Raw genomic sequence first — 23,444 nt, 5'->3', positions numbered from 1 at the left:
ACAAGGAAAGAGGACAGGAGAGACCACGAACTGTCACCTACACCGTGGTACTATTGCCCCATATAACTGCTCCCTATAACTCCAGACCGGAGAGAAAGAACCTAGTAAGGGCACTCTAAACACATAGGTGGTATGGTGAACACTTTAAAACATACACTTTATTCAAATAATTTAAAATAATGGGTGATAAAATAAGAATTAAACGTTTAGATCCTTCATATGAACACTGAATGTGGAGTTCTGGATCAATGAATGCTGACTGCAAATATCCTCTATTAATGTATGTTACAGTTTGGACCAGTGAGTATGGTGAGTCACTGTCCAAATGAACCAAAGCACCCTAAATGTCGCTGCTGTAACAGTATGTGCCAGTATAAACAATCCCTAATACGCAGAATATACAGCACTCTAGCATACATAAGGAACCCTAGCCAGGTCTGCCAAAAAACAATGAGGTAGTGTGACTGGCTGAATGAATGGGATCCTGGCTAATAATATAGCTAGTACAGAGCTAGGAATACTGTAGATAGATGATAGAACATAGGGTTTGTATATAATCAGCTCAATATCACTGCCTATGAATATAGCCCTAGGGGAAGTGATTATGAGTCTAGGGAGCAAAGCAATAAGTCCCTAACTACAATGTGGGTATAACATACTAGACTCACATACATTGCCTCATATAACCGCTCTTATAACTCCTCCTATTGCCCCACATGTAACATTTACAGACGAGATTAAAATGGTGTAGGACAGGTAGGATAGGCCTGCAGTGTGTTGTGATCGACGGGTTTTGAGACTTTACAGCAGGAAAATTGCAAGACTGGGTTGACCAAGTGACCGGATCAAAATCAGTGAGATTTAGGGAATTGTGGGCTTAAAACAAGGTGTTTTAATGGAAAAATGCTGATTTGTACCTCCGAGACTCCATGGAAGACTATGAGACATTGACGCTAAAAAAAGACTTATTCCAAATCAGTGACGTCGGAGATCTTTTCCAGCTGACAGTGCCTGTTTTTTTCCGTTATACCAAAGGAAAAAAAGATGGGTACAACAGACGTCTTCAATCAAAAAGCCTTTTTTACGGTGCACATCTTTTTTCCCTTTGGTATTCTTTAACCCTTTATAGGCCACAGCAGGGAGCCCACCGAGAAGAGCGCATCGACCAGATGTGTCTGTCGGATTTCCAGTTTTGTATTTGGACTGCTCTAGATTTTTTCTATTCCCGTGTGTGCTTTTTTTCCCCTTTCACAGCTGGATGGGCCAGAATGTCAGCAATGGACAGAACCAAGCGGAGGTAAAAAAAAAAAAACAGCGTATATATAGGGGAGCCAGAGCTGAAATGTCACTACTACAAAACGACCAGTGCGTCAGCCTATCAGCCGGCTCGTACCGGCACCGCGTTGGTGAAGAGCAGACCTAATCTAGAGAGCAGCATTCCCATGAAATACTATAGTGAGTGACCACAGGGCGTCTTAGAACAAGGAGTGATATCTCACTGGTTAGCCAAGCTAAGTAGAGACACGTGTTTTTGTAGCTGCAGTTCCACTTCCTGTACAATATGGTCTCTGTTTTCACCTCTCTATTTTTGTTTCAACTGCTCACTTATTTTTTTAACTGTGTGTTTACTGCTTTATTCCGAAGGAGGGAGGACGAGGACTTCCTACCTTATTTTGTATTGTATTGTATGTCTTTATTTATATAGCGCCATTAATGTATCTCCAGTTGTATATATGTCCCCTCAAATATCCCTCCAAATAAATTAGGGGGCCTTGCCTGTGCTGAAAAATGAACATACCTGAGGGACCAGGGGAGACATGCTATACAAAGTACTGTATATTTAAATGAGTCACACATCTTAAAATATATCCTTAAGACCAATCAGTTTAAAGACCCTTGCGATGAAGGGGGTACTAGACCCAACAGGATATGATATATACCAAAAGAAAAAGGGTGGTTCTCTGCATTCTCAACAAAACCTTTTCATCCACTTCGGTCTCTGTTTCATAAAGACTAAAGGACCGTAATATGTCCAGGAGAGAAGGGAGAGGGCGATAGTATAGAATATTAGGATAGAAACTTGTTTTAGAGACAGAAGTGTGAGAACCAGAGGTCGTGCTCTGAAACTGCTGAGTGAGAGGCTCAGGGACAGGGAGTCCTTCTTCGCAGAAAGGGTGGTGGATTAGTGGAACCGCCTCCCAGCAGAGGTGGGTGAGGCTAGTACAGTACGGTATTCAGAAATGCTTGGCCTAGACATAAGTGGATACAATAAATAAAGGTTTTAATAGTATCTCAGGATTTACAACAGCAAATAAATGGGCAAACTAGGAGGGCCAAGCAGGTCTTATTTGCGGTCAGATTCTATGTTTCTATCACATTTTTTATCCATCACTCAAATCCTGTTTTTCAGAGATCAGTATCTCAGGATATTGGTATGCAGGGTACAATTGGTATGCAGAGTTGAAAACAAAAATAGGATCAGCCCAGGAAAAGGCAGTAACAAAGGAAATGATAAACTAACTAAGCTTTGCCTGTAAGTGGGTTAAGAATGCCAGTCTGAATACTGTTAGTTTGTCACCCTGCACACAGCACTGAACATGCCTTTTTCTTGACCCTCAATCTTGTCTGTAAACAGCCGAACAAAGACAAAATACTTGTGATTGTTAATAAACCAGTTGGGCAGCTAAACAGGCGAAGCCGTGAACATGTCCTGAGGCTCATGCCACGGCCAGCGGCAACATAACCCCTGAAGAGGCAGACAGTGAACTGCGGCACTGATAACATTCACTTAATCTCAGGGGAGTTTGGGGATAGGTGGTAGTAATAAGGTGCATGGAAATGGACTTGTCCCATTTCTTTTGTTATTGCCGGGAAATCATGTTTTCCGAATGCCTCCATTCTCCCTCACCCCCTGTCTTACTACGCCAATCACCCCCTGTCTTTCTGCGCCAATCACCCTCTGTCTTTCTGCGCCAATCACCCTCTGTCTTTCTGCGCCAATCACCCTCTGTCTTTCTGCGCCAATCACCCCCTGTCTTACTACGCCAATCACACCCTGTTATTCTGCGCCAATCACCCCCTGTCTTACTACGCCAATCACACCCTGTTATTCTGCGCCAATCACCCTCTGTCTTACTACGCCAATCACACCCTGTTATTCTGCGCCAATCACCCCCTGTCTTACTACGCCAATCACCCTCTGTCTTTCTGCGCCAATCACCCTCTATCTTTCTGCGCCAATCACCCTCTGTCTTTCTGCGCCAATCACCCTCTATCTTTCTGCGCCAATCACCCTCTGTCTTTCTGCGCCAATCACCCTCTGTCTTTCTGCGCCAATCACCCTCTGTCTTTCTACGCCAATCACCCTCTGTCTTTCTGCGCCAATCACCCTCTGTCTTTCTACGCCAATCACCCTCTGTCTTTCTGCGCCAATCACCCTCTGTCTTTCTACGCCATTCACTCTCTATCTTTCTGCGCCAATCACCCTCTATCTTTCTGCGCCAATCACCCTCTATCTTTCTACGCCAATCACCCTCTATCTTTCTATGCCAATCACCCTCTATCTTTCTGCGCCAATCACCCTCTATCTTTCTACGCCAATCACCCTCTATCTTTCTACGCCAATCACCCTCTATCTTTCTACGCCAATCACCCTCTATCTTTCTGCGCCAATCACCCTCTGTCTTTCTACGCCAATCACCCTCTGTCTTTCTGCGCCAATCACCCTCTGTCTTTCTACGCCATTCACTCTCTATCTTTCTGCGCCAATCACCCTCTATCTTTCTGCGCCAATCACCCTCTATCTTTCTACGCCAATCACCCTCTATCTTTCTGCGCCAATCACCCTCTATCTTTCTGCGCCAATCACCCTCTGTCTTTCTGTGCCAATCACACTCTATCTTTCTGCGCCAATCACCCTCTATCTTTCTGCGCCAATCACCCTCTATCTTTCTGTGCCAATCACCCTGTCTTTTTGCGCCAATCACCCTGTATTTTTCTGCGCCAATCACCCTGTATCTTTCTGCGCCAATTACCCTGTATCTTTCTGCGCCAATCACCCTCTGTCTTTTTGCGCCAATCACCCTGTATTTTTCTGCGCCAATCACCCTGTATCTTTCTGTGCCAATCACCCTGTATCTTTCTGCGCCAATCACCCTCTATCTTTTTGCGCCAATCACCCTGTATTTTTCTCCGCCAATCACCCTGTATCTTTCTGCGCCAATCACCCTCTATCTTTCTGCGCCAATCACCCTCTGTCTTTCTGTGCCAATCACACTCTATCTTTCTGCGCCAATCACCCTCTATCTTTCTGCGCCAATCACCCTCTATCTTTCTGTGCCAATCACCCTCTGTCTTTTTGCGCCAATCACCCTGTATTTTTCTGCGCCAATCACCCTGTATCTTTCTGCGCCAATTACCCTGTATCTTTCTGCGCCAATCACCCTCTGTCTTTTTGCGCCAATCACCCTGTATTTTTCTGCGCCAATCACCCTGTATCTTTCTGTGCCAATCACCCTGTATCTTTCTGCGCCAATCACCCTCTATCTTTTTGCGCCAATCACCCTGTATTTTTCTCCGCCAATCACCCTGTATCTTTCTGCGCCAATCACCCTGTATCTTTCTGCGCCAATCACCCTCTATCTTTCTGCGCCAATCACCCTCTATCTTTCTGCGCCAATCACCCTCTATCTTTCTGCGCCAATCTTTCATTTTCTCTTTTCTGTCATTTCTCTCTCGCACTTTTTAATTTCCTATTGATAGTTTGTTTTTCTCTTTTACTCTGTCCTCTTTCGCTTTTCCGTTTTCTCTTTCAGTCTTTCATTCTCTCTCTTTTTTTTAAAAATCTTTCTGTTATTCTTTTTCTTCTTATATTCATTGTAACCTCGCCCTCTCGCCTATATTCCATAGACTACATTGTGAAAACCTTTATACCTGCCAGAACATTAGTGATATCCAACCCTAGCAAATAAATTAGCCCAAGGCTGGGGCGGGAATACAAGTTATATCACAGCCAGAAATACAGGAAGAGCCTGCCAGACAGGCGGGTCATTATATGCTTTGCAATCTGCCAAATCATTTTTACTGTGTTTCATTTCTATGGCACTGACATGCTCCATAGCGCAGTAAATTGCTGAGACATGTAGATGCAGTGTATGGAATTTTCCTTGGAACAGTTTCCCCGTACAAATTTTGTTCAGAATGGGATGTTTCCGAGTGGCCATCTCGCCACAGCCAATCAGCCGCAGGGGGGCAGCTAGCCGCCGAACGTTTTACCGCGACGGTAAGTGGTTAGAGGGTTAATGTTAGTATTTGGGGTTAACTTTAGGAGTTAAGGGTTTTAGGGTAAGACCCCCAGCAGGTCAAGTTTTAAGGATATCCCAGCTTCAGCACAGGTGGCTTAATCAGTGTCTCCCTGCTTCAGCACAGGTGGCTAAGTCAAAGACTGAGCCACTGAATGAGCCACATGTGCTTAAGCAGAAACTTATTGAGCCATCTGTGCTGAAGCTGGGATATTCTTAAAACCTGACCTGTTGGGGGGACCTGAGGACTGGAGTTGAGCTCCCCTGGGTTAGGGTTTTTAGGGTAAGGGGTTAGGGACTTACCTTCATGGTGAAACGGCCGGAGTGCTAGCTGTACCCCGCTGCTGATCGGCAGCAGGTAAAATGACTGCGGCGAGAAGGCCTGGTCAAAATGTCTTAGACCGAATGTTGTTTACCTCCTCTCCCATGGGTGGGAAGTAGGGGGCCCCCAGAGCTGAACCTCACTATTTTCAGCTCCGGGGACCCCCTGTTTCCTGAGATGTAAACCTAGAAAGGTGCCGCTGGTACTGTCCCCTCCACGGGGAAACAAAATGGTAGTTTAAATCTCCCGCATTTCTTGGACTAATAGGAAGCCACAACACATTCAGTTCATATTGGCTCAGGTGACACAGGGATGTAAATACCAGGAAGTCATGGGTGGCACCTTTTTCAGTAAGTATCCCTGGGACTAGGCATGTCATTTCCCAGAATCCCTTGCTGCAGTGGAATTGCTGTGTGCTGGGTGATAATGGTGAAAGGCAGGGTTGCAGGCCTGTCTGGGACTAGGGGTATACAAGGTGAAAGCAAGTAGTGGTGCTCAAAGAAGAACTTGATTCTGATCATGTGATTTACTTCTTTAACAGGGATATACATGTAAAGCCCCTTTTGCTGTGATGCCTAATTTCTGTTATTCTTTATAAAGTAAAGCAGTCGATTGCACCTTCATCCTGGGAGATGCTCTATTGAGTAATCTGATCCTCAAATCAGCAAGATGGCCCATCAGGGCATGAAACGGGTATAGCAGCGATCCCTGTAGCCCAGGTGTGGGCAACTCCAGTCCTCAAGAGCCTCTAAGAGTTCAGGCTTTCAGGATATCCCTGCTTCAGCACAGGTGGCTCAGTCGAAGATATTATAGGACAAGCTTTCGAGAGTTCTCTCTTCCTCAGGTCAGTAATACTGATTTACAAAAGTTTCATCGACGACTGAGCCACTGATTGAGCCACCTGTGCTGAAGCAGGGATATCCTAAAAACCTGAGCTGTTGGCGGCCTTAGCCTTAGTGACTGCAGCAGGTAAAAGTCTCAGGTACAGACATAGCAAGACTTGCTGTCCCCAGCGTCATGGACGAACACGCAAAAGTCAGTGGTGCTGGGGAAGGTGCCTGCTGTGATTGCGCTGCAGGGGTCCATGTTCCCGGATCAGAACCCCCCCTCCCTCCGAAGCATCAATCCCTCTGGTGACGCCGGTGACCATCTGCAGTGCATGCCACAGACCAGGGGGCAGTCCGGCGATAGCAATCATCTGATAGCGGACGTGCCACGAGTGAGAGGGGATACTCTCTGACATTATCTGACGCCTGTTAACATCTTCCGTCTAGCAAGTAGGGCATTGACCTAATGCAGCAGAGTATTATTGGATTCTTGTATGGACTTAGTTTCCATTTGTTTTATATAATTTTTAATAAATGTGTTTTTTATTCAGTATTCATCACCTGTTTTGCCTCTGAGGCTTCTACTTAGTTTAGTTAATTTTATTTCATTTCTGTTTGTTTTTGTTTGTTTTTTTTGACATACAGTATAATGCGATGTGTGTGTTATCTTTCATTCCATGCACTTGATATATAACAACAACAATCATCGTTGGAAACTGCAAGGACATTTATCGTGTCTCATCACCAAATGGTTGTATGTTCATCATTCTTCTCTTAAAATTATATTGGACTTTCCGCTATTAAGGGTGTAAAATAAGGCGGCACATGTATCTTTATCTCATTTTGTCTTTACCTGACTAGGTGGTCAGTGTTTAAGTATTTATAGCCGCCCCTTCACTTAAATATATGTGAACATTAAGGTTTTTTTTTCTTTTAATTGATTAAGTGTTATACCAATTTTCATTGTCTGTTAGTGTTAGCGCTACCTTATCTCTTTTGTGTCTAGGTTAATCCCTCTGGGCCAGGATTTCTGGGCAAGCTACTCACCCCCACCACAGGCAGCACTTATCATCTGAGATCTGACTCCAAAAGACTGTTCCAAGGTTTAGCAAAGAATCCGGCCGCTCCTCCTCCTCTTACCGTGCACCCCAAAACTGGAACAATCTACTGGAGACTCTCACAGCCACCACCGGTTTAAGTTCTTTCAAAACTAAGGCTGTCTCACATTTTAATCTGGTCTGTAACTGTTATATGCGCCTATTATATATATTATCTTTAACTGTGCATGTCTTGTATATAATGTATAACCCTTTTTACTTGTTGTAATTATGTATTTGTAACCCTGTATTTGTCATTATAACTCTGTGCCCAGGACATAATTGAAAACGAGAGGAAACTCTCAATGTATTTGTTCCTAGTAAAACATTTTATAAATAAATAGAATATATGGGCTGTAAGCACTACTGATCCGAGGAGCAGGTTCCAGAGGAGCATGCAGGTGCTGTGAATGCATTTTCAGCGTGGAGGCTGCACTATGACACGGAGGCCACGCTGGAGACTCTCCGGAATTAGGGGTTCCTGGAGCTGAAATGAATGCGCTTAATGTCCACGGCGTGGATTGCTCCTTTTCACGCGCGTTTTGGGACACATAGAGTTAATGAGAAACACACAGGCAATGTACACTGGTGTTTGAACCAGGCTTACCCACTGCAAAGGCAGTATCATTATCTGTAAGCACTCTTAATGCAGAGTATCACATTACTGTAGGGGAAGAGGATCCTGTGCAGATAATCGTACAATCTGAAGGGAAGAAGAAGAAGAAGAAGAAGAAGAAGAAGAAGGGAGAAGGCGTAATAAAGGTTGATGTCATTTAAAAAATATCAGTGGTACTGTGTCAGATCTGTATCCTGTTAAATAGTTTCAACGTGTTAAACAAAGGGTATTTAAACAACTATTTTATAAAGGTAAATGTTTTATGCTTACTAAAATAACAGGAAGGGCAGTGGATCCTCTAGGATATTATGCATGTGTGTATATATGTGTGTATATATGTGTGTATATATGTGTGTATATATATATATATATACACACACACACACGCAATGTGTTAACATAGTAATAATTTGAATACAAGCTGCACCTATCTGTCAGTGCTAGACCCTGAGTCAAACTCATTTATGCAACAGTCTCTTTTTCTGATGAAAACCGATACATTTAAGCACAAAATGTAACCACTTCTCTACAGAGGGATCAGCAGCACATTGCAGGGAGATATAATAACATGCAGAGCGATATAATAACATGCAGAGCGATATAATAACATGCAGAGCGATATAATAACATGCAGAGTGATATAATAACATGCAGAGTGATATAATAACATGGAGAGCGATACATTAACATGCAGAGTGATATAATAACATGCAGAGAGATATAATAACATGCAGAGTGATATAATAACATGCAGAGCGATATAATAACATGCAGAGTGATATAATAACATGCAGAGCGATATAATAACATGCAGAGCGATATAATAACATGCAGAGATATAATAACATGCAGAGTGATATAATAACATGCAGAGAGATATAATAACATGCAGAGCGATATAATAACATGCAGAGTGATATAATAACATGCAGAGTGATATAATAACATGCAGAGAGATATAATAACATGCATAGTGATATAATAACATGCAGAGCGATATAATAACATGCAGAGTGATATAATAACATGCAGAGCGATATAATAACATGCAGAGCGATATAATAACATGCAGAGAGATATAATAACATGCAGAGTGATATAATAACATGCAGAGTGATATAATAACATGCAGAGAGATATAATAACATGCAGAGTGATATAATAACATGCAGAGTGATATAATAACATGCAGAGCGATACAATAACATGCAGAGCGATATAATTACATGCAGAGCGCTATAATAACATGCTGAGAGATATAATAACATGCAGAGAGATATAATAACATGCAGAGAGATACAATAACATGCAGAGAGATATAATAACATGCAGAAAGATACAATAACATGCATAGCAGTATAATAACATGCAGAATGATATAATAACATGGAGAGCGATATAATAACATGCAGAGTGATATAATAACATGGAGAGAGATATAATAACATGCAGTGCGATATAATAACATGCCGAGATATAATAACATGCAGAGATATATTAACATGCAGAGCGATACAATAACATGCAGAGCGATTTAATAACATGTAGAGCGATATAATAACATGCAGAGCGATTTAATAACATGTAGAGCGATATAATAACATGCAGAGCGATATAATAACATGCAGGGCGCTATAATAACATGTAGAGCGATATAATAACATGCAGAGCGCTATAATAACATGCAGAGTGATATAATAACATGCAGAGAGATATAATAACATGCAGAGAGATATAATAACACGCAGAGTGATATAATAACATGCAGAGAGATATAATAACATGCAGAGCGCTATAATAACATGTAGAGCGATTTAATAACATGCAGAGAGATATAATAACATGCAGAGAGATATAATAACATGCAGAGAGATACAATAACATGCAGAGAGATATAATAACATGCAGAAAGATACAATAACATGCATAGCAGTATAATAACATGCAGAATGATATAATAACATGGAGAGCGATATAATAACATGCAGAGTGATATAATAACATGGAGAGAGATATAATAACATGCAGTGCGATATAATAACATGCCGAGATATAATAACATGCAGAGATATAATAACATGCAGAGTGATATAATAACATGCAGAGTGATATAATAACATGCAGAGTGATATAATAACATGCAGAGCGATATAATAACATGCAGAGCGATATAATAACATGCAGAGAGATATAATAACATGCAGAGTGATATAATAACATGCAGAGAGATATAATAACATGCAGAGAGATATAATAACATGCAGAGCGATATAATAACATGCAGAGTGATATAATAACATGGAGAGCGATACATTAACATGCAGAGTGATATAATAACATGCAGAGTGATATAATAACATGCAGAGCGATACAATAACATGCAGAGCGATATAATTACATGCAGAGTGATATAATAACATGCTGAGAGATATAATAACATGCAGAGCAGTATATTAACATGCAGAGCGATACAATAACATGCAGAGCGATTTAATAACATGTAGAGCGATATAATAACATGCAGAGCGCTATAATAACATGTAGAGCGATATAATAACATGCAGAGCGATACAATAACATGCAGAGAGATATAATAACATGCAGAGAGATATAATAACACGCAGAGTGATATAATAACATGCAGAGAGATATAATAACATGCAGAGCGATATAATAACATGCAGAGCGATATAAAAACATGCAGAGAGATATAATAACATGCAGAGAGATATAATAACATGCAGAGAGATACAATAACATGCAGAGATATAATAACATGCAGAGAGATACAATAACATGCAGAGAGATATAATAACATGCAGAAAGATACAATAACATGCATAGCAGTATAATAACATGCAGAATGATATAATAACATGGAGAGCGATATAATAACATGCAGAGTGATATAATAACATGGAGAGAGATATAATAACATGCAGTGCGATATAATAACATGCCGAGATATAATAACATGCAGAGATATAATAACATGCAGAGCGGTATAATAACATGCAGAGAGATATAATAACATGCAGAGCGATATAATAACATGCAGAGTGATATAATAACATGCACAGTGATATAATAACATGCAGAGAGATATAATAACATGCAGAGCGATATAATAACATGCAGAGCGATATAATAACATGCAGAGCGATATAATAACATGCAGAGTGATATAATAACATGCAGAGTGATATAATAACACGCAGAGTGATATAATAACATGCAGAGCGATATAATAACACTCAGAGCGATATAATAACATGCAGAGCGATATAATAACATGCAGAGTGATATAATAACATGCAGAGATATAATAACATGCAGAGAGATATAATAACATGCAGAGTGATATAATAACATGCAGAGATATAATAACATGCAGTGCGATATAATAACATGCAGAGTGATATAATAACATGCAGAGTGATATAATAACATGCAGAGTGATATAATAACATGCAGAGAGATATAATAACATGCAGAGCGATATAATAACATGCAGAGCGATATAATAACACTCAGAGAGATATCATAACATGCAGAGAGATATAATAACATGCAGTGCGATATAATAACATGCAGAGCGATATAATAACATGCAGAGCGGTATAATAACATGCAGAGCGATATAATAACATGCAGAGTGATATAATAACATGCAGAGATATAATAACATGCAGAGAGATATAATAACATGCAGAGTGATATAATAACATGCAGAGATATAATAACATGCAGTGCGATATAATAACATGCAGAGCGGTATAATAACATGCAGAGCGATATAATAACATGCAGAGTGATATAATAACATGCAGAGCGGTATAATAACATGCAGAGCGATATAATAACATGCAGAGCGATATAATAACATGCAGAGTGATATAATAACATGCAGAGCGGTATAATAGGAAAAACAATGGCGGATTCGGCGCAACTGCACATGTCTGGCTCAGAGAGGCTGCTGGGATGCTTCAAAAAACTTTATTGGAGAACACACAAGGGCTAACACCGCATTCTCGCCCTCAACGCGTTTCACCCTTAGGAATAGGGCTTCATCTTGGAGTGTATAATATAATAACATGCATAGCAGTATAATAACACGCAGAGCGATACAATAACATGCAGAGAGATATAATAACATGCAGAGAGATACAATAACATGCAGAGAGATATAATAACATGCAGAGAGATACAATAACATGCAGAGAGATATAATAACACGCAGAGCGGTATAATAACATGCAATGCGATATAATAACATGCAGAGCGGTATAATAACATGCAATGTGATATAATAACACGCAGAGCGATATAATAACATGCAGAGCGATATAATAACATGCAGAGCGGTATAATAACATGCAGAGCGATACAATAACATGCAGAGAGATTTAATAACATGCAGAGAGATATAATAACATGCAGAGCGATATAATAACATGCAGAGATATAATAACATGCTGAGATATAATAATATGCAGAGTAACATGCAGAGAGATATAATAACATGCATAGCAGTATAATAACACGCAGAGCGATATAATAACATGCAGAGCGATACAATAACATGCAGAGAGATATAATAACATGCAGAGCGATATAATAACATACAGTGCGATATAATAACATGCAGAGCGGTATAATAACATGCAGAGCGATACAATAACATGCAGAGAGATACAATAACATGCAGAGAGATATAATAACATGCAGAGCGATATAATAACATGCAGAGAGATATAATAACATGCAGAGCGATATAATAACATGCAGAGATATAATAACATGCAGAGATACAATAATATGCAGAGTGATATAATAACATGCAGAGCGATATAATAACACACAGAGCGATATAATAACATGCAGTGCGATATAATAACATGCAGAGAGATATAATAACATGCATAGCAGTATAATAACACGCAGAGCGATACAATAACATGCAGAGAGATATAATAACATGCAGAGCTATATAATAACATGCAGAGAGATATAATAACATGCATAGCAGTATAATAACACGCAGAGCGATACAATAACATGCAGAGAGATATAATAACATGCAGGGCGATACAATAACATGCAGAGAGATATAATAACATGCAGAGCGATATAATAACATGCAGTGCCATATAATAACATGCAGAGAGATATAATAACATGCAGTGCAATATAATAACATGCAGAGTGATATAATAACATGCAGAGCGATATAATAACATGCAGAGCGATATAATAACACGCAGAGTGATATAATAACATGCAGAGCGGTATAATAACATGAAGAGAGATATAATAACATGCATAGTAGTATAATAACATGCAGAGCGATACAATAACATGCACAGAGATATAATAACATGCAGAGCGATACAATGACATGCAGAGCGATATAATAACATGCAGAGCGATATAATAACATGCAGAGTGATATAATAACATGCAGAGCGGTATAATAACATGGAGAGCGATATAATAACATGCAGAGCGATATAATAACATGCAGAGCGAAATAATAACACGCAGAGCGATATAATAACATGCAGAGTGATATAATAACATGCAGAGCAATATAATAACATGCAGAGCGAAATAATAACACGCAAAGCGATATAATAGCATGGAGAGCGATATAATAACATGCAGAGTGATATAATAACATGCAGAGCGATATAATAACATGCAGAGCGAAATAATAACACGGAGAGCGATATAATAACATGCAGAGCGATATAATAACTTACAGTGCGATATAATAACATGCAGAGCATTATAATAACATGCAGAGCTATATAATAACATGCAGAGCGGTATAATAACACGCAGAGAGATATAATAACATGCAGAGCGATATAATAACATGCAGAGCGGTATAATAACATGCAGAGCGGTATAATAACATGCAGAGTGATATAATAACACGCAGAGAGATATAATAACATGCAGTGCAATATAATAACATGCAGAGTGATATAATAACATGCAGAGCTATATAATAACATGCAGAGCGGTATAATAACACGCAGAGAGATATAATAACATGCAGAGCGATATAATAACATGCAGAGCGGTATAATAACATGCAGAGCGGTATAATAACATGCAGAGCGATATAATAACATGCAGAGATATAATAACATGCAGAGATACAATAATATGCAAAATGATATAATAACATGCAGAGCGATATAATAACACACAGAGCGATATAATAACATGCAGTGCGATATAATAACATGCAGTGCGATATAATAACATGCAGAGCGATATAATAACATGCATAGCAGTATAATAACACGCAGAGCGATACAATAACATGCAGAGAGATATAATAACATGCAGAGCTATATAATAACATGCAGAGAGATATAATAACATGCATAGCAGTATATTAACACGCAGAGCGATACAATAACATGCAGAGAGATATAATAACAAAACTATAGAGAGAGACCTCGCTCAGACCCCTAGTTGGTAGAGGCGTGCTGCCTAGGGATGGGCTAGATAGACAAAAGATGTGTACCGAGACTGGTACACCAAAGAATCCCCTTTACATAGGCGCACCGCAGACCTAAAAATAAAGACGGTCAGGGGTTGGATGTGGTGTATAATTAAACTTTATTAAATATCCATGTAATGGTGTAAATAAAACAGTATAAAGTGCTGTGCTATATACTGAATAAAATAGACTGCTGTTGGTCTAAACAAAGTCCGTTTAGCGTCTCACTGCGCTCCAGATAATGAAACTGAGTAGTGTCAAGACTATGTTTGCTCACTAAATTAATGTACCAAAGGGATAGGTATCCAGACTAGTGTAGGTATAGACTGTAGGGTCACTAAGGGTGAAAAAACCCCTTAAATCTAGTAATCGCTTAGAGAAAGTGATGGCTGAGGTTGTTTATATGGCATCACTATATCAAGGGGAGAGACCTATGAACGGGTATTAGGAATAGTTAGTATCTTCAAGATCCTAATTACTGGCAATAGTGGTGTGCACTAATACTGTCTCCATGTGAGGTTTCAATGGATCTGAGTAGATGCTCTAGATATCATCAGTCTAGATGGGTATATTCACCCTGTGACCTATTAGTCAGTATAGGCTCTACAGATACTTGCAATATATATCCACATAGCACATCCATGCGGTGTATGAACTGCGCATGCGTCATACAAGTTGAATGTGTATGTATCTGTTTAAGTATGCGTTTGCGCATGCGCCGAAACAGTGCATGAAATTAGCTGTTTGGACGGCCCGTTTATAGGTAAGTAACGGGCACCGGGAGCACTGGGTGTATGAAAAAAACGTTTAGTAGTGGTTAAATATCATAACACACAGTGCGCTGTGCTTACAGATTACTATAGATCACATATTCATGAAAACCCAGTGTATTGCGGGCTGCGCATGCGTTGTACATCAGTGCGTGCGTGTGTCAACAGTAGTACTGTAGTTGCTCCAGTTATATGTCCACTGGTATAGTATACACCTAAGTCTGGGTGCAGGAACGAGGGTGCTGTACACCTATAATCACTAGAGTGGTAAAAGTGATTAGCGCAGTGCTGGGCTGTTTAGTGATACTAAATCGGGTGACGTAATACCCGTGTTGCCGCCAAGCTGCTTGCTCGTACACTGCTGCACTGAGGAGATATGGCGTACCATGAGGGACCAAATTATTCGGAGCAGCTGTATCTGTACGCGACAGTATAAACATAGACGCACGGGTGTGTCTGTAGTATTAAAAGGATGTGAGCAAATAAATTATAAATTAAAGTACGCTGTCTCAGTAGCAAGTAGCAAGTGCCGCCCTGTGGCAGCACTGACACCTCTTTAATTGGGTGTAACACGTGAAAGGTAACTGTGACACAGATCAGCGCACTAAAGGAGCTATTGGAGATGGCCGACGGAGTTAGTAATGAGTCAAGAATCAGCTAAAAGACCCGACATGCCGCATGTTTCGTCACTTCCTGTGACTTCATCCGGAGTCCCTCATGGTACGCCATATCTCCTCAGTGCAGCAGTGTACGAGCAAGCAGCTTGGCGGCCACACGGGTATTACGTCACCCGATAGTATCACTAAACAGCCCAGCACTGCGCTAATCACTTTTACCACTCTAGTGATTATAGGTGTACAGCACCCTCGTTCCTGCACCCAGACTTAGGTGTATACTATACCAGTGGACATATAACTGGAGCAACTACAGTACTACTGTTGACACACGCACGCACTGATGTACAACGCATGCGCAGCCCGCAATACACTGGGTTTTCATGAATATGTGATCTGTAGTAATCTATAAGCACAGCGCACTGTGTGTTATGATATTTAACCACTACTAAACGTTTTTTTCATAAACCCAGTGCTCCCGGTGCCCGTTACTTACCTATAAACGGGCCGTCCAAACAGCTAATTTCATGCACTGTTTCGGCGCATGCGCAAACGCATACTTAAACAGATACATACACATTCAACTTGTATGACGCATGCGCAGTTCATACACCGCATGGATGTGCTATGTGGATATATATTGCAAGTATCTGTAGAGCCTATACTGACTAATAGGTCACAGGGTGAATATACCCATCTAGACTGATGATATCTAGAGCATCTACTCAGATCCATTGAAACCTCACATGGAGACAGTATTAGTGCACACCACTATTGCCAGTAATTAGGATCTTGAAGATACTAACTATTCCTAATACCCGTTCATAGGTCTCTCCCCTTGATATAGTGATGCCATATAAACAACCTCAGCCATCACTTTCTCTAAGCGATTACTAGATTTAAGGGGTTTTTTCACCCTTAGTGACCCTACAGTCTATACCTACACTAGTCTGGATACCTATCCCTTTGGTACATTAATTTAGTGAGCAAACATAGTCTTGACACTACTCAGTTTCATTATCTGGAGCGCAGTGAGACGCTAAACGGACTTTGTTTAGACCAACAGCAGTCTATTTTATTCAGTATATAGCACAGCACTTTATACTGTTTTATTTACACCATTACATGGATATTTAATAAAGTTTAATTATACACCACATCCAACCCCTGACCGTCTTTATTTTTAGGTCTGCGGTGCGCCTATGTAAAGGGGATTCTTTGGTGTACCTGTCTCGGTACACATCTTTTGTCTGTGGAGATATAATAACATGCAGGGCGATACAATAACATGCAGAGAGATATAATAACATGCAGAGAGATATAATAACATGCAGTGCAATATAATAACATGCAGAGCGATATAATAACATGCAGAGCGATATAATAACACGCAGAGTGATATAATAACATGCAGAGCGGTATAATAACATGAAGAGAGATATAATAACATGCATAGTAGTATAATAACACGCAGAGCGATACAATAACATGCAGAGAGATATAATAACATGCAGAGCGATACAATGACATGCAGAGAGATATAATAACATGCAGAGCGATATAATAACATGCAGAGCGATATAATAACACACAGAGCGATATAATAACACGCAGAGAGATATAATAACATGCAGTGCAATATAATAACATGCAGAGTGATATAATAACATGCAGAGCGATATAATAACATGCAGAGTGATATAATAACACGCAGAGAGATATAATAACATGCAGTGCGATATAATAACATGCAGAGTGATATAATAACATGCAGAGAGATATAATAACATGCAGTGCAATATAATAACATGCAGAGTGATATAATAACATGCAGAGGGATATAATAACATGCAGAGGGATATAATAACATGGAGAGCGATATAATAACATGCAGAGCGATATAATAACATGCAGAGCGAAATAATAACACGCAGAGCGATATAATAACATGCAGAGCGATATAATAACATGCAGAGCAATATAATAACATGCAGAGCGAAATAATAACACGCAGAGCGATATAATAGCATGGAGAGCGATATAATAACATGCAGAGTGATATAATAACATGCAGAGCGATATAATAACATGCAGAGCGAAATAATAACACGGAGAGCGATATAATAACATGCAGAGTGATATAATAACATGCAGAGCGGTATAATAACATGCAGAGAGATATAATAACATGCAGAGCGATATAATAACATGGAGAGCGATATAATAACATGCAGAGCGATATAATAACATGCAGAGTGATATAATAACATGCAGAGTGGTATAATAACATGCAGAGCGATACAATAACATGCAGAGCGATATAATAACATGCAGAGCGATATAATAACATGCAGAGTGATATAATAACATGCAGAGTGGTATAATAACATGCAGAGTAGTATAATAACATGCAGAGTGGTATAATAACATGCAGAGTGGTATAATAACATGCAGAGCGATACAATAACATGCAGAGCGATACAATAACATGCAGAGCGATATAATAACATGCAGAGCGATATAATAACATGCAGAGATATAATAACATGCAGAGATATAATAACATGCAGAGCGATATAATAACATGCAGAGAGATATAATAACATGCAGAGTGATATAATAACATGCAGAGATATAATAACATGCAGAGATATAATAACATGCAGAGAGATATAATAACATGCAGAGAGATATAATAACATGCAGAGTGATATAATAACATGCAGAGATATAATAACATGCAGAGTGATATAATAACATGCAGAGATATAATAACATGCAGAGCGATATAATAACATGCAGAGATTTAATAACATGCAGAGTGATATAATAACATGCAGAGATATAATAACATGCAGAGCGATACAATAACATGCAGAGCGATATAATAACATGCAGAGCAGTATAATAACATGCAGAGCGATACAATAACATGCAGAGCGATATAATAACATGCAGAGCAGTATAATAACATGCAGAGCGATACAATAACATGCAGAGCGATATAATAACATGCAGAGCAGTATAATAACATGCAGAGCAGTATAATAACATGCAGAGCGATACAATAACATGCAGAGCGATATAATAACATGCAGAGCAGTATAATAACATGCAGAGCGATACAATAACATGCAGAGCGATATAATAACATGCAGAGCGATATAATAACATGCAGAGCAGTATAATAACATGCAGAGCAGTATAATAACATATATATATATAGGGAAAAAAATCTCTGCAGCTCTCTCTGGTAAGTTTCCAATGTAAAAAAGGTTTATTGCATCAATCTAACATCGGGGGTGAAGTACAGGAAAAAATGGAGCACCGTTTCGGACCTCCCGGTAGGGGCATGACAAAGGACCGGGAGGTCCGAAACGTTGCTCTATTTTTTCCTGTACTTCACCCCCGATGTTAGATTGATGCAATAAACCTTTTTTTACATTGGAAACTTGAAGAAAAAGGAGAACTGGCGCACAGCCAAAGGAGCGGGTCCCCAAAAAATGTCATGAAAAATATTCCTTTATTGGTCCATATAAAAAACGGAAGTAGACACCCTCCTACGCGTTTCGTGTATAAAAATACACTTTATCAAGTGTTAAAGTGTTTTTTTATACACGAAACCCGTAGGAGGGTGTCTACCTCCGTTTTGTATATGGACCAATAAAGGAATATTTTTCATGACATTTTTTGGTGACCCGCTCCTTTGGCTGTGCTCCAGTTCTCCTTTTTCTTCATCATATCAGCAACTTCACTTGGCTGCACGCCAACCAGGACATTTGGATTGGGGCATATATCTGAGTATCATTGACTTTATTTGTGCATTGTGGTATGCTTTGAGTCCAGGGACCATCCCTATGAAGATTTGGCAGGGGTCATTGCTATCAACCCTACATCCAGGGATTATTTGGACCTTTAGGGGACTTTACATCTTTATACATCTCACTAGCCCCAATCCCAACATCTACCTGCATTATTTGAATTACATGGATCCAGCGCTGGAGCGCATTAATCACTAACTATTCCTCCTGACTACATTGGAAACTTACCAGAGAGTGCTGCAAATCTTTTTTCCTGTCTATCTATCGTTGTCGCTGGATGGTGATCCCGGCTACACTGCTAGCACCGTGCTCCTAAAGATAAGTTATTTGTCCTACTCTTGCCCAATTAGAGTGCCCTGAACATCTTTTCATTTTGCATATATATATATATATATATGAGTGTGTGTGTCATAGCTTAAGAAACACAGGTACTAACAAGCACTTAATAGACCAATGCTGGGAACTCCACGCTTGTTGCACAGTCTGCACTCTCAGGCTGCGTGTGTATCCAGAGGAGCATTTACCGGCCTGCGTATTACACGCCTGATTGACTGTGTATACTGAGGTATCACACAGTGCAAAATAACATCTGTCTCTGAGACCTGATCTCTACTTAACACTTTCGCTGCCGGGGGGTTAATGGCACAGTCCCTCTGAGGACTTCATTGCTGCATGTTCAAGGTGTTCACTCAATTGGCTGACACAATTCTTGATTTATAATAATTTTGTTAACACAGGGAGCTGACTCTTGGGACGGGGTTTTATTTCCTCTGGCTGTTCTCTTCTGTGTGAAATCACTGTGAGCTGAACAGGAGTTTGCACAGACAAAGCTCCCCTCTCTCTCTCTCCTTATCGTTACTGGCTCTAACACGGACAGGGTGGGCTAGAGGTTGAGTATAAACTTGATTACAAGCGTCTCCTCATTCACAGACACCGATGAAAAGATAATGCTTTTTACATTTCCAAAGATTCCGACAATAAATTCCCAGAATCCCTTGCTGCAGTGGAAGCTCTGTATGCGAAGAGATAATGGTGAAAATCAGGGTTGCAGACCTATGCGAGACGTGAATGCGCTTACAAGTAGAAAGAGGAGAAACGGAGCACTATCAAAGCGCTATCAAAGCGAAAAATAAGGATCCAGAGAGGGTATTCAATAAAAAAAGTTAGAGCTTTAATGGAACATATATAGACCCCCAAAAAACACACAACGCATTTCGCGCATATAACGCTTAATCATGGTGTATCACAGAGTGGTAAAATCGGCATTTTTAAATTCTCTCGCAGCGGTAACGTCAGACGCTATGCAACATCCCCTTGCGTACCTCCGTAAACTGAAGAGAACGGGGGTTCCGCTGTGTAATGCGGCAGGCATAAGCTTATAGGGGTGCATGTTAAAATGGACAAGAAGTAAAAGGTGACAGTGAGTGCTAATTTGCATGTCATTTCCCAGAATCCCTGGCTGCAGAGGAAGCACCATGTTAAGAGATAATGGGGAAAGGCAGGGTCGCAGACCTGTCTGAGACATGTGAATGTGCTCACAAGTGATATTTTTATTTGCAAAATTTGCAAAATATTGAAAGAAACCAAAACAGACACATCTTTGACTCCTTGACAAAGCGCCATAGTGGGCATGAAACGCGCGGGAGGATGAGTTCCGTTCCTTTCCTTGTCCATTTTTATGTAGGTCAATAAAGAACTTTTTACTTACTTTCATCTGGTGAGTTCCTGACATTTTCTTACGTCGGAGCGGCAGTCATCTCGATGTCCCCCCTTTCTTTGTAAATCTTTGCTTTAAGTCTGGTTATTTATTTAACGCCAGGGACGGCCTTAGGGCAAGCCGCCTGCGCCTTCGGGGCCCGCTCTCCCTCCTACTGTTGGTGCTGGGATCCAAATTCCACCTGACAGGAGAAGGGAGAGCTGGAGGAGGAAACTGGGGAGTCCCTGAACTGGCGCAGGACCACACTGCTGGTCACCCCAAAGGGGGGAGGGTGGAGGTTTTGTCTGTAGCTGGGGGAAATGCATGTGTGCATGTGGGCGCGTGCTGGGGGCGTCTTACCTTATGCAGAGTTGCCTACCTTCTGCAGCGTTGCATGACGTCGTGACGTCATGACACTGCAGGAGAGACAGGCCACCGCTGTCGGCATGCTGGCTTGGGCCCGGCCTTGACTGGAGGCAATGAGTCTGTTTTCATAGCTGCTCTGCACTGCAGTGGGTATCACATTGCAGAACTTCATGTTGTCACTGTCACTGTCCCTTTCCTTCTGTCTGTCCCGTTACACTCCTCACTTTTTCCCCTGCCACGGACTCCTGGCTCCTCTCTCTCGTCACATTGACGTTCCCTTTTTCTCTGCCCCTGCCCCCTCTCTCTGTCCCTTATATCCCTTTGTCACAGTGATTCCCCCTTTCTATCGCTGCCTATCCTGCTAGTTCTCAGTGTGACAGTCCCTGCTCCATTCCTCTTTGACAAAGGGCTGGGAGCCCGAAACATGTTAGAGGACCTCTACAGCATCATGTGAACCCTGTTTGTCTTGTTCCTCAATAAAGAAGCTTATTTTTATTGCATCTGATCCAGCCACCGTCGCATCTTATATGCACCTCAAAGCAGTGCACTGCCTGCACATCCCCTCCAGGGATAAACCCTCCTGCTCCATTCCTCTCTGTCCCATTCCTGCTCCATTCCTCTCTCCTCTCCCTGGCAACGCTGTCCCATTCCTGCTCAATTCCTCACCAAACACCTGCCTGCATATTCACTACCGCTCCCCTCTTATTTTCATACCCAGAGCATCACTACTTTTTATTTTCCCACCCAAAGTACCATTAATATTTTATTTTCCCAGAGTACCACTATTATTTAGTCTTGTTTTCTGTTTTTACAAAGTCTCCCCATAAATATTGCTTACACCTTTGAAAAATAAAGCTCTCCCCTTCACCACAATGTTTAATAAACGTCAGGCTTCTTTGTTTTTTTTTTCTTAAATCAGACACAGTACTGCTACTTTATATTCGGCTACCACGTCAATCACCGTCACCGAGTTTCCGAAGGAAAGTCCCCGGTCCCTGCGGCGGGAAAACGGTTCGGCGAGGGCAGCGAAGCGTGAAACGGTTACGTAGCAATGTAGTTAAGTGAATACACGGAGCAATGTGTTTAGGACAATGTCCAAGTCACTAAACGATATACCGAACGTTATCACCATGCGGTTCCCCTTAGAGTGCAGCAAATTCTCCCCCGCCTGCTAAAATAACAGCACCAGATTTAACCTTTGACATATAATATACTGTAAGTACGGATATAGGATGAAGTATCTGTCGTCTAAATTTAGCAAAGGTTGAACTTGATGGACGTATGACTTTTTTCAACCTCATCTACTGTGTAACTATGTAACATGCCAGAGGGGCGCCGCAAAGCATTTGCTGGACTCGCTTGCATCCAAACCCGGGTTTAACAAAGAAAGAGAATTAAGTACAAATAGCCGCGTTAGTCCAGTTGCAGAGCAGGGGTAACCAACTCCAGTCCTCGAGAGCTACCAGCAGGTCAGGGTGTCAGGATATCCCTGCTTCAG

The sequence above is a fragment of the Ascaphus truei genome, chromosome 8, assembly GCF_040206685.1.
Source record: "Ascaphus truei isolate aAscTru1 chromosome 8, aAscTru1.hap1, whole genome shotgun sequence".
NCBI classification, from domain to species: Eukaryota; Metazoa; Chordata; class Amphibia; order Anura; family Ascaphidae; genus Ascaphus; species Ascaphus truei.
This window is presented reverse-complemented; position numbering follows the sequence as displayed.